This window comes from Microcebus murinus, chromosome 11, assembly GCF_040939455.1.
Source record: "Microcebus murinus isolate Inina chromosome 11, M.murinus_Inina_mat1.0, whole genome shotgun sequence".
In the NCBI taxonomy this organism is placed as follows: domain Eukaryota; kingdom Metazoa; phylum Chordata; class Mammalia; order Primates; family Cheirogaleidae; genus Microcebus; species Microcebus murinus.
This window is the reverse complement of record NC_134114.1, coordinates 23,665,264-23,676,614: the sequence shown is the minus strand read 5'-3', so window position 1 is coordinate 23,676,614 and position 11,351 is coordinate 23,665,264. Positions and strand designations below refer to the sequence as shown.

General features: G+C 36.0%; 1 long non-coding RNA gene across 2 annotated transcripts; it reads right to left on the bottom strand.

Annotated features, from left to right (window-relative positions):
- Positions 1-5,322: 5,322 nt before the first annotated feature.
- Positions 5,323-11,303, bottom strand: LOC142873781 (uncharacterized). 2 transcript variants are annotated; one of them, XR_012921759.1, is made up of 3 exons: positions 11,085-11,303; positions 6,586-6,644; positions 5,323-5,551 (listed from the first exon to the last, which is right to left on the bottom strand). It is a non-coding gene; the product is annotated as an uncharacterized LOC142873781 (long non-coding RNA). The 2 variants fall into 2 exon arrangements; XR_012921758.1 differs by having other exon boundaries at positions 6,586-6,641.
- Positions 11,304-11,351: the final 48 nt, after the last annotated feature.

The following is an 11,351-nucleotide window of genomic DNA, read 5'->3' as shown; positions in this document are numbered from 1 at the left end:
TTTATGAGCCCTCAGAAAGGCTAAGAGTTTCAAAGGACAGTTTACTTTTAAGGATTATTGTACAGTGGGTCATGTTAGTGTGTGCTTATCATTTATGTAATACAAGTGCATGACATGCAAGGGTTTGCATGTGGCAATATATTAGCACTAATGGTTTAGACATTGCGTAGCATGATGTATTATAATCTTCTTCTCATGAGATAATTAAAATTGTTCACATGTAATAAGAACTAGGAATGACAATGCACTGGACATTAATACTTGACAGAGAAAAGATTGTACATTCCCCAGCATTCTAAAGATCATCATCCTTTAGCATGGACATTCTTTCTCTCTGTCTCTCTCTCTCCCCCTCTTTACTTCTCTCATGCAATTCCATGGGGACTGGACAAGACTTCAAATTCTGAAATGTTTCAACTGCAATGTGACATGATAATAAAAATTAAGAATCATAATTCTCATTTTAGTTACCTGCTTTCAGATGTGTAAGAGTTCTGAAGGCTTTGGGGGGTTGGAGGTATTTACTTTAAATATAACATCAGGAAAATTTTAATGTTGATCTCAGGTGGGAATATTATATTTAAAACTCAGTTGTAATTCAGTCTCATTACTTGAGGGACAGAAAGTCCTCCAGGGAGAATGACACATTTGCATGATGCATCCCAAGGCTCATTTGTAACTCTGTTTCAACCAAGAAATGTGTAAAATCACAAATGAGTGGTCAGCTCCCTACTGGATGCAACTGAGAAACCTTATGAATTCCATTTTTCCACTTATTAAAATTTAATGTTCTAATATTAATAGAGGCTATGAACTAGGTTCTTGCTAAGATTTTTCAGATGAGAATCTGAAAATGGGCCAGACAGCTGGTAGCTAGCAATATTTGGAAACTGGACAATTCTTTCTACTTTTTATCTCTACTCTACACCCCTTTCTCTCTCAAACCTGACTGTTCATTTTTAAAATTATGTTCCTTTTACCTCCTCTCTTGGTGGCTAGTGTTTATATCTTTGAGAGGTTCTATTTTCTGTTGTCTCAGGGGAAAACAATCTGACACTCAAGTTTATGGCTTCCTACTCCACTGTCATCTTTCTATCATCACTTCTTGCTTGGAATAGTGCAATTGCCATATTATCTGGTCTCCATGAATCTAATCTTCCTTCTTCTAATTTGTTCTCCAGATTGCATCCAGAATTATGTTCCAGAAATGCTAATTATGTTCCAGAAATGCAGATCTGTCCATGTTTCTCCCTACTTATAACCTTTCAATATTTTCCCATTACTTTCAGAATAAAATCCAAAGTCTGTAACAATGTTGATAGGATTTGGATTTGAGGAATGGCCTGCTGTTTATGGGTGTGGGACATGACCTAGTCACATCTCAGTTTCATTACACTGTTGATTCTCATTATTTGTGGTAGTTATGCTCTCCAAAGTATCCATGAACCCTGAATTAGTGAATACTGAGGCTTCACTCTCTGGGGAAATACAGGGTTAGTTAGGTTCCTGTGAGCCTCTGGTCACACCATTTTTGTCAACAGATCAATATATAACTTTGTTTCATGTGTGTTTTTGTTTAAAAACAACCTAATTTACATAAATTGTTGATTCCTAAACATTGAACTCATGGTCAACTACAATTCATGCCTAATTGAAGCTTACCTAACCCACATATTTTCTCTATAACATACATCACAGCTTTCTTGAACTTAGAAACACTAAACAGCATTTCAGCACTATGCTTGGGAACCATTTTAAACAGTGCAGTCACCAACAAAAAGCACAAAATTTCAAAAAAATATGTGGCATTAAATAGACTGAAAAGGATACTTGATTACAGCATAAAAGCTGAAACAAGAAGACACAGAGTCACCTTGTTTGACCTCAGCCGAAAACAAAAGTGCACATTGGGTGACTCAAAATTTTCATTGCCTCCCCCTACATATATTCATGAATGATGGAAAAAGTGTAGTAAGTATTGACTTTGGGGTTAAAATAAATTTTAGCAAGTAGATGAAGTTGCAGATATCAATTTGTGAATAATCTATTTACTGTCCATGAAAAGGAACATATTTATAGCAAATACACTTGGTTTTCTACCCTCCATGTTCACCTTGTGCTTTGTTTGCCAACTGTTTTCTGTATAGCCATGTGCTTAGAGAGGAGGCCCTGGATCTCTGCTAATTCATAATCAACTAAAACATTCACAGGGAACCCCACTCCTTTTTCCAATGAAAAGTTTAGGGAAGAGCATGTAACCCAGTCTAACTAATCAGATGTGGGGCATGACAGAATTTTTTGCTGATGAAAAGACATACCAGAAGAGACACTCCTTCTATTTTGTTGTTGAAAGATTTTTGTGCCCATCTGGAACAAGAGAGATGGCCTCTGACACCATGATGACAAAGCTGACATGTTGAGTATGACTCAAAGAAAATTTGAACAGAACCGATGTTTTTGAGGACATTGATGAACTAACAAATTAATCAACCAAACCTTTTAGATATGTGAGATAATAAGCCTTTATACTGGTTTGAGTAGGTTTTACTTGTTTGTTAATTATTTGTAAACAAAACGTCCAGACAGCATGTCTATTTTTCATAAGACTAGTGTTAGAAATAAATAGGGGAAAAAAGCATAAATATACATGTATATGAACACATATATAACATCTGTCATATGGTTGAACCTTGATAAATGTTACTTTTCTCTATTGTATTTTTAGGTATAGAAAGACTGTACAAGTTAAAGACTAAATTACCAAATATTTGTCATCACTGTCTCTAATTAACAAGAAAATGAGCATAAGCTGACTCAAAACCTTATAGGATATTTTATTTCAATGTTGTTGCTTACTTAGAATCATTATCTCTTTAACTCCTTTTCCCCTCTTGGCCATTTGCAGCTCAACTATTCACTTTTTTTGTTATATAAGCCTCTGGTTATATGCTTTAAATTGGAGTATCAGGATGATTATAAAATCGTCACAATATTTCTGAAACAAATTCTTTAGGCTGTGGGGTAGAGAGAAACTATATTGCAGGGGGCTTTGTGAATATCCAAACTGAAGAACAAGTTTTTGGAAATTGTGGTTTTATGTATAAGAAATAAATTGAGAGGGTTAATTCTCAACCATTGTTAATTCATTCAAGAAAGTATTTATGAAGTCTTTACCATAATCAAAGCATGGGTTGGGTTCCAAAGTATTCTAGAGGATATGCATCATGTCTCTAAGGTTGGCAATGCTTGTCCTGGCATAGGTTGTAAACTTTTGTAGACCATGGGATAGTTTTCAAACGTCTTTGTACTATCCATGCTCTCAAGTCCAGAAAGTTTTACACAAGTCCTTGAAAAATACTTGTCAGATAATGGTCTGTTGTGAAGAACACACACGCACGCACGCACACACACACACACACACTTACATAGTGCTAATATTTGCCAAAAGAATGTATAATTGTTTCTTTTATTGGGATTTTAAGTAGTATTGGATGACCCTGGGTCCTAGCATTTCCTCAAGTTCACACATTTCTCTGTTAATTACATTGCCTGAAACCATCTGAGAAGTGTCGTTAGTGTCGGGTTTTGTGGAATGATCAGTCACTTTGCGACATTGTCATATCTGGTAGCTTGTAGGTGATAGCACTTGGTGACTTTCTTTGTAATTTTACTTTCCTGAGAGGCCTGATGAAGCCACACCATTCAGCTGGAATTTGCAGCCCTGCCATCTCCTGTGAGTGTACATTGAGACCTTGAGCTAATGCTCTTTAACTTCCAAATGATTTCTTTTAGACATTTCTAGGATTCTGACAAGTAGTCCAACATGAAGCTGTTGGATTTTTTTCCCAGTATAGATAATTCATTTGAGCATCTCAAATAAGACCATTTTCTCTCTTTGATAGAAACAGTATTTAACTTCCTTTTAATCCTTTAAGTCTAACATTTTCACTTACTCTGCTATTATTTTTCAAAGTGCATTTCAGTCAGTGTGACATTGGAATTGCCATATTATTCTCTATACAACACACATGATAAAACTGAGAACCGTCCAATCAGACTTCCTTAAATCATAATGAAATTAACACAAAACACAGATTTAAACCTTTTTGGGGTGCTGTGCAAATGCGAATGTTGTCACTATTACTATTAAATACTATTTTAACCGTTATGACTGTGGAAAACATTACTAGAATTTAAAAATTTATTTTTAATGGAAAGCAATGGATTTTTAGATTTTAAAATTAAAGAACAAGAGAACTTTCATAGATTTGGTGGGGGGTAATTTGATTTTTGATATTTTGAATAAATTTGTTATAATATTTGCCAACTTTTACTGTCTCCTGAGGGGTCTCTCATGTTTCTATATGAGATGGTGTGTTAGGGTAGGCTAAGTTAGGTTGCAGTAAAACAAATCCTAAAATCTCAGTGGATTAACAAGACAAAAGTTTATTTTTTTGCTCAGGCTATGTGTTCATTGCAGATCGCCAGAGGAGAGGCACCACTCATTGTTTTCACTCAGGGTTAGAAATCAATGGTGGCTCAATTTGGACATGAACTTCCCAGGGACAAGACAACGTCCTCTTAAAAATTCTGAGAAATGACAACATATTTCCCTCATGGTCTCATTTCATTGGCCACAGCAAGTCACATGACATGACAGGAAGTACAACTTTCCCACAAGGCTGGGAGAGAACAAGGACCTTTGTGAATGGACCTGAAGTCCGTCACTCTTGTATGTGATAACTAGAAAGGGAATTGCGAAGGCAAGTTAGGGGCTGCTTCCTGAAGTTGCGTTTGCAAAACACACACTGTTTTTACTTTTATTTAGGTTTGTGTGAAGTGGTTTTCAGTTGAAGGGATTGATAGAAGTTATTAAGAGAGAAGGTTTAGTTGTTACAAGCTACCCCTTTGTCCCACCTGTATTCATCTTCAGAAAGTATGTATAATGCTGAACTCTGTTGGCTGAGCACTAAGTGAATTAGTGCATGAAGGGCAGTGAGATCTCTGTAAAAATTAGGTGAAAAGTTTATGTATATGTGTGAAGTTTATTAAAAATTTATTAAAGTTTATTAAATGTTTTTTTTCAGATATCAATATCTATTGCTTCATTGTCTGTTATGTAGTGATACAGTAAAATCCTTCACCTGGTTAAGACTAGGAGATACAGGCTCCTCCTGCACATGTACAGTATTCTCTTTGTCACCTTAAAATATGTGTTTAATTTCAACAATAAAACTTTTTAAAACAATACACAAAGGATGAGAAGCTAGGTTTCTATTTTATAAAATGTCATGAAAAAATCTTTTAAAAAGTGTCAAATAGGACTGTCTCATAAATGTTACGTTTATTTTTCAGGGACTTTGAAGCTAGATTTCCTTAGCTTGGGATTTGCTCTCTTTGGTTATTCTGTGCCTTTCCTTGTTTGTTTATGACTCTATTAAGGCAGAATCCTCGCAGGAGCAGACATCCTGGCCAGACAGAGTGGGACCTGAGCATGCTGGGCGCAAGGAGCCTGTCGCTGGACCGAAGGGCCTTCTGCGGAGATGTGTCTCTGTTCACAGCAAGAGAGGAAATAGGAAATGACTCGGGGCAAGTCTTGCTAAACTGGAAAAATCAATTAGATACACTCCTAAATAGAATCAGAGAGCATTGCAGTCAGAGAAAACGGAGAAAAGGGTATGAGAAAGGTTGCTTAGCACTCCCACCTGGGAACTGAAAAGCATTTACAGGGCTGTAGTACTTCTCCACAGCTAGAGGTTAGAGGTTTCTTCTCAGTCATATTAACCTGAGTGGGGAATGACCACTGTATAGATGTTCTTGTTATTTCCATTGGTTCTGCCTTTTTAATTTTTATTAAAAAACATTTGTAGTTATGAAAGTACAGTAGATTAGAAACAGACATTAGTGAACTTGACTGAAACACACATCTTGTACTTTAATTTGACAAATAAAGCTGTCAGTAGTAGCTCTGACTCCAGAGGCACTGTCCTTCCCAACATGCAATGCAAATCTGGGCAGTGGCTTAACATCGGGTGTGTGACCAATTGCTAAAATTGCAAACTTTACTTCATTAGATTATAGTATTTAGGCAAGACATTGAAAGAGAAGCTAGAAAGTAAATTCATCTCCCAGAAGAAAATCTCCCAACAATAGCTTCTGCTGTTCTTTATGTTGTCCTAGTATAATTGGTCACCGTATACCTTTTTTTAAAAGGAATGAATTAGAGTTTGAGAGTTTAAAACTCAATGCCAACTACATGTCCTCTCATTTGATGAACTTCTAGTTTTTGTTTATCTTTAACCATATTTGGTAAGGATGCTTAGTAAGTTATTTGCTAAGCCTCTTTGGGTATTTACTCTTATTTATTCTGAATACCAGAAATTCAAGAAATGGGATGAAATGCTACTCTCAGGAAGGTGTAGGGCCTATAATAAAAGCAAAATATAGACTAAACAACAACATAACAAAGACAAACAGAATATGAGCTTAAGGGAACCAAAATAGAAAACCCCAGCATGTCAGGATAAAGCAGTCAATAGAGTTTATATCTGTTGACTAGTGCATACAAGTGAGAAAGTTTCTTACCTCATTTACTTTCTTCATCCTCTTCTCTTCCCTCTCCTTCTTCTCTGTAATGATAACTGCTAGAAATTCATGCAGAAAAAACTTGATATAAAAAAGCTAAACAAATATTAATCATCCTAACAAAAAATATTTTTTAGATACTCTAGAGATATAGGAATCAAAGGAACATTCTTATGGAAAGCTCTCTTTATGACACTGTTTTTTGGGGAATATAATTAGCACCTATGTTGTAGCTTTCTATTAAGCTTATCGTTTATTCTCTGAACTTACAATATTTTAGAAGTGAGTATGACCACTATACCCGGGATGCATAGACTTGAGTTCTAATAAAATTTAGAAATTTTATTAATCTCTAAACAAAACTACATTTTAATTATTGACTCTTATTTTTAAAACGTATCCCGTTTCATCACAGTCAAGCTTCCAGAGGAATGAACAAAGCAGTGCTGACTTGCAACATATACATTTTCAGCTCCTTTAATAAGTTATTTGTCCTTAAAAGGTTTTAAAATATTTTTGTTCCCCATGACACAGATTGAGAAAGATTATCTAGTATTTACACACGTCTATGTTTACTCCCTAATTTAATTGTGAGTCAGAATTAACACTCGGGAAATGAGACATTGATGTGGTTGTGATTCTCAGGCGGTTGAATGCATTATTTTCCTTGGGCGATAACCCAGTGAGTGATGCGGGACTCCAAACACAATGGTTGACTGCACAACAAGTTTCAGCACCATCGCTCTCAAAACCCTTTTTGGTCCAGTGCAGAACTTCTTAAAGATTAAAACAGATTTGTGGTTATCAAAAGGTATTTCGATGGTCAGCCAAAATTCCACGAGGATGGGTTTATGCCCCATAAACTTTATCCTCCTTTCCAATGATTTTTTAAATATAATTTTTAGAGATAGATTAAATGTAGATTCCCTTTGTATTTGTAATGCATATTCCAAATTACTACAATAGATTTACTGTGCAGTTCTGCATGAACTCCAGGGATCTGAAGGCTGGCTTGATCAAATGACTTCCAAGAGTGTTCTGGTTATTAACATGCTTAATGTTGTAAGCCAGATGAAATAAGGAAGCTAGCAAAAAAGCCCAGCTTTCTTTGGAGACAGTGTACTATATCTAGCTTTAATTTGTTCCTTGGAGTCTTTGCATGCTACTGATGATACAGGTAAGACAAGGTTACAAAAAGGTCTTTCTACTATTGCTTCAAGGCACAGTTTCTGCTTTATGCTAAATTCTGTAAATTTGGGCTTCCTTAAATCCATAGTCCACAAAAATATTACATTTTAGTTTATACAAAAAGTTTATAATCTCTCATTCAAAACTCTTGGGGCCAGAAATGCTTTTAATTTCAGATTCTCCTCTAAATTTTAGAAAGGTAATATGGTGCATATATTGTATATGATGCAATGTTAACAGCAAGGTTTGGGCAAAATTCCATGATCAAAAGATTAGTATTTTTCCAGAAAACATATCCACATTCATAGTAAGTAGGATAAACAGAGACCATAAGCAACCTTTTCTCAGTTTACATTAGGTTTTGTCACCAAAATTTATGAAAAACCTTGAAGTTTTTCAGAACTCTTTGGATTTTGGAATTTCAGATAAGAAATTATGGATCTGTACTGATTTTGTTTTTCTGCTACAACTTTGAAGACTTTGTGATGCTTTTAAACATTTATCAGTAAAAGGAAGCATAGTAAGATTATTTTAAAACATTCAATTAAATGTTTATAATATTTTAAAATATTTGAAACATTCTGTCATCATAATGTTGTTGACATAAAGACAGGAAAGTATCACTGCTAACTAGTTTATACAGATGCAAGCGCCTGTATTTACATTACAATGAAATGAATGAGATGAAATCACATTTAAATTTAAAAATTTTTCATTAGAAACTTTGAATACTGGTATACTTGAGATACACATAGTCGCATCCCTCTTCCTGTTCCGTTCCCCCTTTTCTACTCCAGGTACTTTTCTCTGTAGTTTCTCTCTTTCCTTCTTGGGTAATCTCTTTTTGCCTCTAGATCACTCTCATCAACATATGAGTCGCTCTGTATTACTCTGTGTTTAAAAAAGTCTGCAACAAGATTTAAATTTGCAATTTCCGCTAAGTACCATGATAAAATAGATGGCAGATTCCAAAGCAGGTGCTAAATCATATGCAGGACTTCCAAGGCAGTTTTAGAAGTCGTTACATGACCTTTGAATTCTATAAGCACTTTGTGGGCAGAGAAGGGTCAGCTTTGTAGAAGATTTCCTTTAATACAGCAGCCCACGTAAGTCAATTGTCTCTACCTCTTCCACTGTTTTATCAACTAAGTTTATGAATATTCTAATTCCCTTGTTGTCATTTCAACAAGGTTCACAGCATCTTCACCAGGAGTAGAGTCCATCTCAAGAAACCACTTTGTTCATCTATAAGAAGCAACCACTCAACTGTTCAAGTTTTATCATGAGCTTCGGCAATTCAGCCATATCTTAAGGCTCCACTTTGAATTATAGTTCTCTTGCTATTTCTACTACATTTTCAGTGATTTCCTTCAGTGAAGTCTTGAACCCCTCAAAGTCATCTGTGAGGGTCGGAATCAAGTTCTTCCAAATTCCTGTTAATGTTGCTACTTCAACCTCCTCCTATGAATAATGAATATTTTCAATGGCATCTAGAATGATAAATACTTTCCAGAAGGTTTTCAGTTTGCTTTGCCCAGATTCATCAGCAGAATCACTATCTATGAAAGCAATGGCTTTATGAAATGTCTTTCTTAAATAATAAGACTTGAAAGTCAAAATTACTTCTTGATCCATGGGCTGTAGAATGGATGCTGTATTACCAGGCATGAACACAATATTACCCTCATACATCTCCATCTGAGCTCTTGGTTGATCAAGTGCATTGTCAAAAGTCACTAGTTACATTAGCCCCTAACAAGAGAGTCAGTAGCCCTGTGAAGTTTGAAGTCAGGCATTGACTTTTCTCTAGTTACATAAGTCCTAGATGGCCTCTTTTTCCTCCAATATAAGGTTGTTTTGTTTACAATGAAAATCTGTTGTTTGTCTGGGTGCAGTGGCTCATGCCTGTAATCTTAGCACTCTGGGAGGCAGAGGCGGGCGGATTGCTCGAGGTCAGGAGTTTGAAACCAGCCTAAGCAAGAGCGAGACAGCATCTCTACTATAAATAGAAAGAAATTAATTGGCCAACTAATATATATAGAAAAAATTAGCCAGGTAAGGTGGCACATGCCTGCAGTCCCAGCTACTCGGGAGGCTGAGGCAGAAGGATTGCTTGAGCCCAGGAGTTTGAGGTTGCTGCGAGCTAGGCTGACGCCAGAGCACTCACTCTAGCCTGAGCAACAAAGCAAGACTCTGTCTCAAAAAAAAAAAAAAGAAAGAAAAAAAAAAAAGAAAAGAAAATCTGTTGTTTAATGTAGCCACCTTCATCATGATCTTAGCCAGCTCTTCTGGATAACTTGCTATAGCTTCTACATCAGCACTTGCTGCTTTTCCTTGCACTTTTATGTAATAGAGACAGATTTTTTCCTTAAACCTCATGAATCAATCTCTGTTAACTTTAAACTTTGCTTCTGCAGCTCTGTCACCTCTTTCAGCCTTCATAGACTTGAAGAGAATTAGGGCTTTTCTCTGGGTTAGGCTTTGGCTTAAGGGAATGTTGTGGCTGGTTTGAGCTTCTATCCAGACCACTAAAACTTTTTCCATATTAGCAATAAGGCTGCTTTACTTTCTTATCATTTACGTGTTCACTGAAATAGCATTTTTAACTTTCTTCAAGACCTTTTCCTTTGCATTCACTGCTTGGCTGACCGTTTGGCACAGAGACCTAGCTTTCAACCTATCTTGGTTTTTGACATGCCTTCCTCACTAAGCTTAATCATTTTTAGCTTTGGATTTAAAATGAGAGACATGAGACTTTTTCTTTCACTTGAAAGCTTGGAGGCCATTGTAGTGTTATTAACTGGCCTAATTTCAATATTGTTATGTCTCAGGAAATAGAGAAGCCCAAGGAGAGGGAAAGAGATGAGGAAAGGCTGCTTGGTGGAGCAATTGAAGCACACATAACATGTATGAAGTTTGCCATCTAATATGGGCATGGTCTGTGATGTCCCCCCAACCAAATTACAATAGTAACATCAAAGATCACTGATCACAGATCTCCATAAAAGATATAAGAATAATGCAAAAGTTTGAAATATTGTGAGAATTACCGAAATGTGATGCAGAGACACAAAGTGAATCCATGCTCTTGGGAAAATGGCAACAATAGACTTGCTTGATATGGGGTTATGCCAAAACCCTTCACTTTGTAAAAAACTCAATATCTACACAGTGTGATAAAGAAAAGTGCAATAAAATGAGGTATGCCTGTACTTCAGCAGGTGTCCAGTTTCTTTCTATTTTCTTACAGAGCACAACTGTTCTTTTGTTGAACAAATGTTACCTATACTCAACTGTTTTTCCTTTCTCACCTCTCATTCATGATCCAATCTCTTCAAAACTGTAGCCATCCCTGTCACTGCAGAGAAATTAGTCTTAAATACCACCAATGACCTTCCAGTGGTCAAATCCAACATACACCTTTCTGTTTTCTTCTTACTGAACCCCTCAGTGGTATCTGAGTCAGCCAATTATATTTTTGGAAATACTCTTCTCTCTTGGTTTCTTTAACACATACGAACCTTATTTCCATTATCTTATTGTGACATCTTCTTCTCAGGATTCTTGTTGATTCTTCC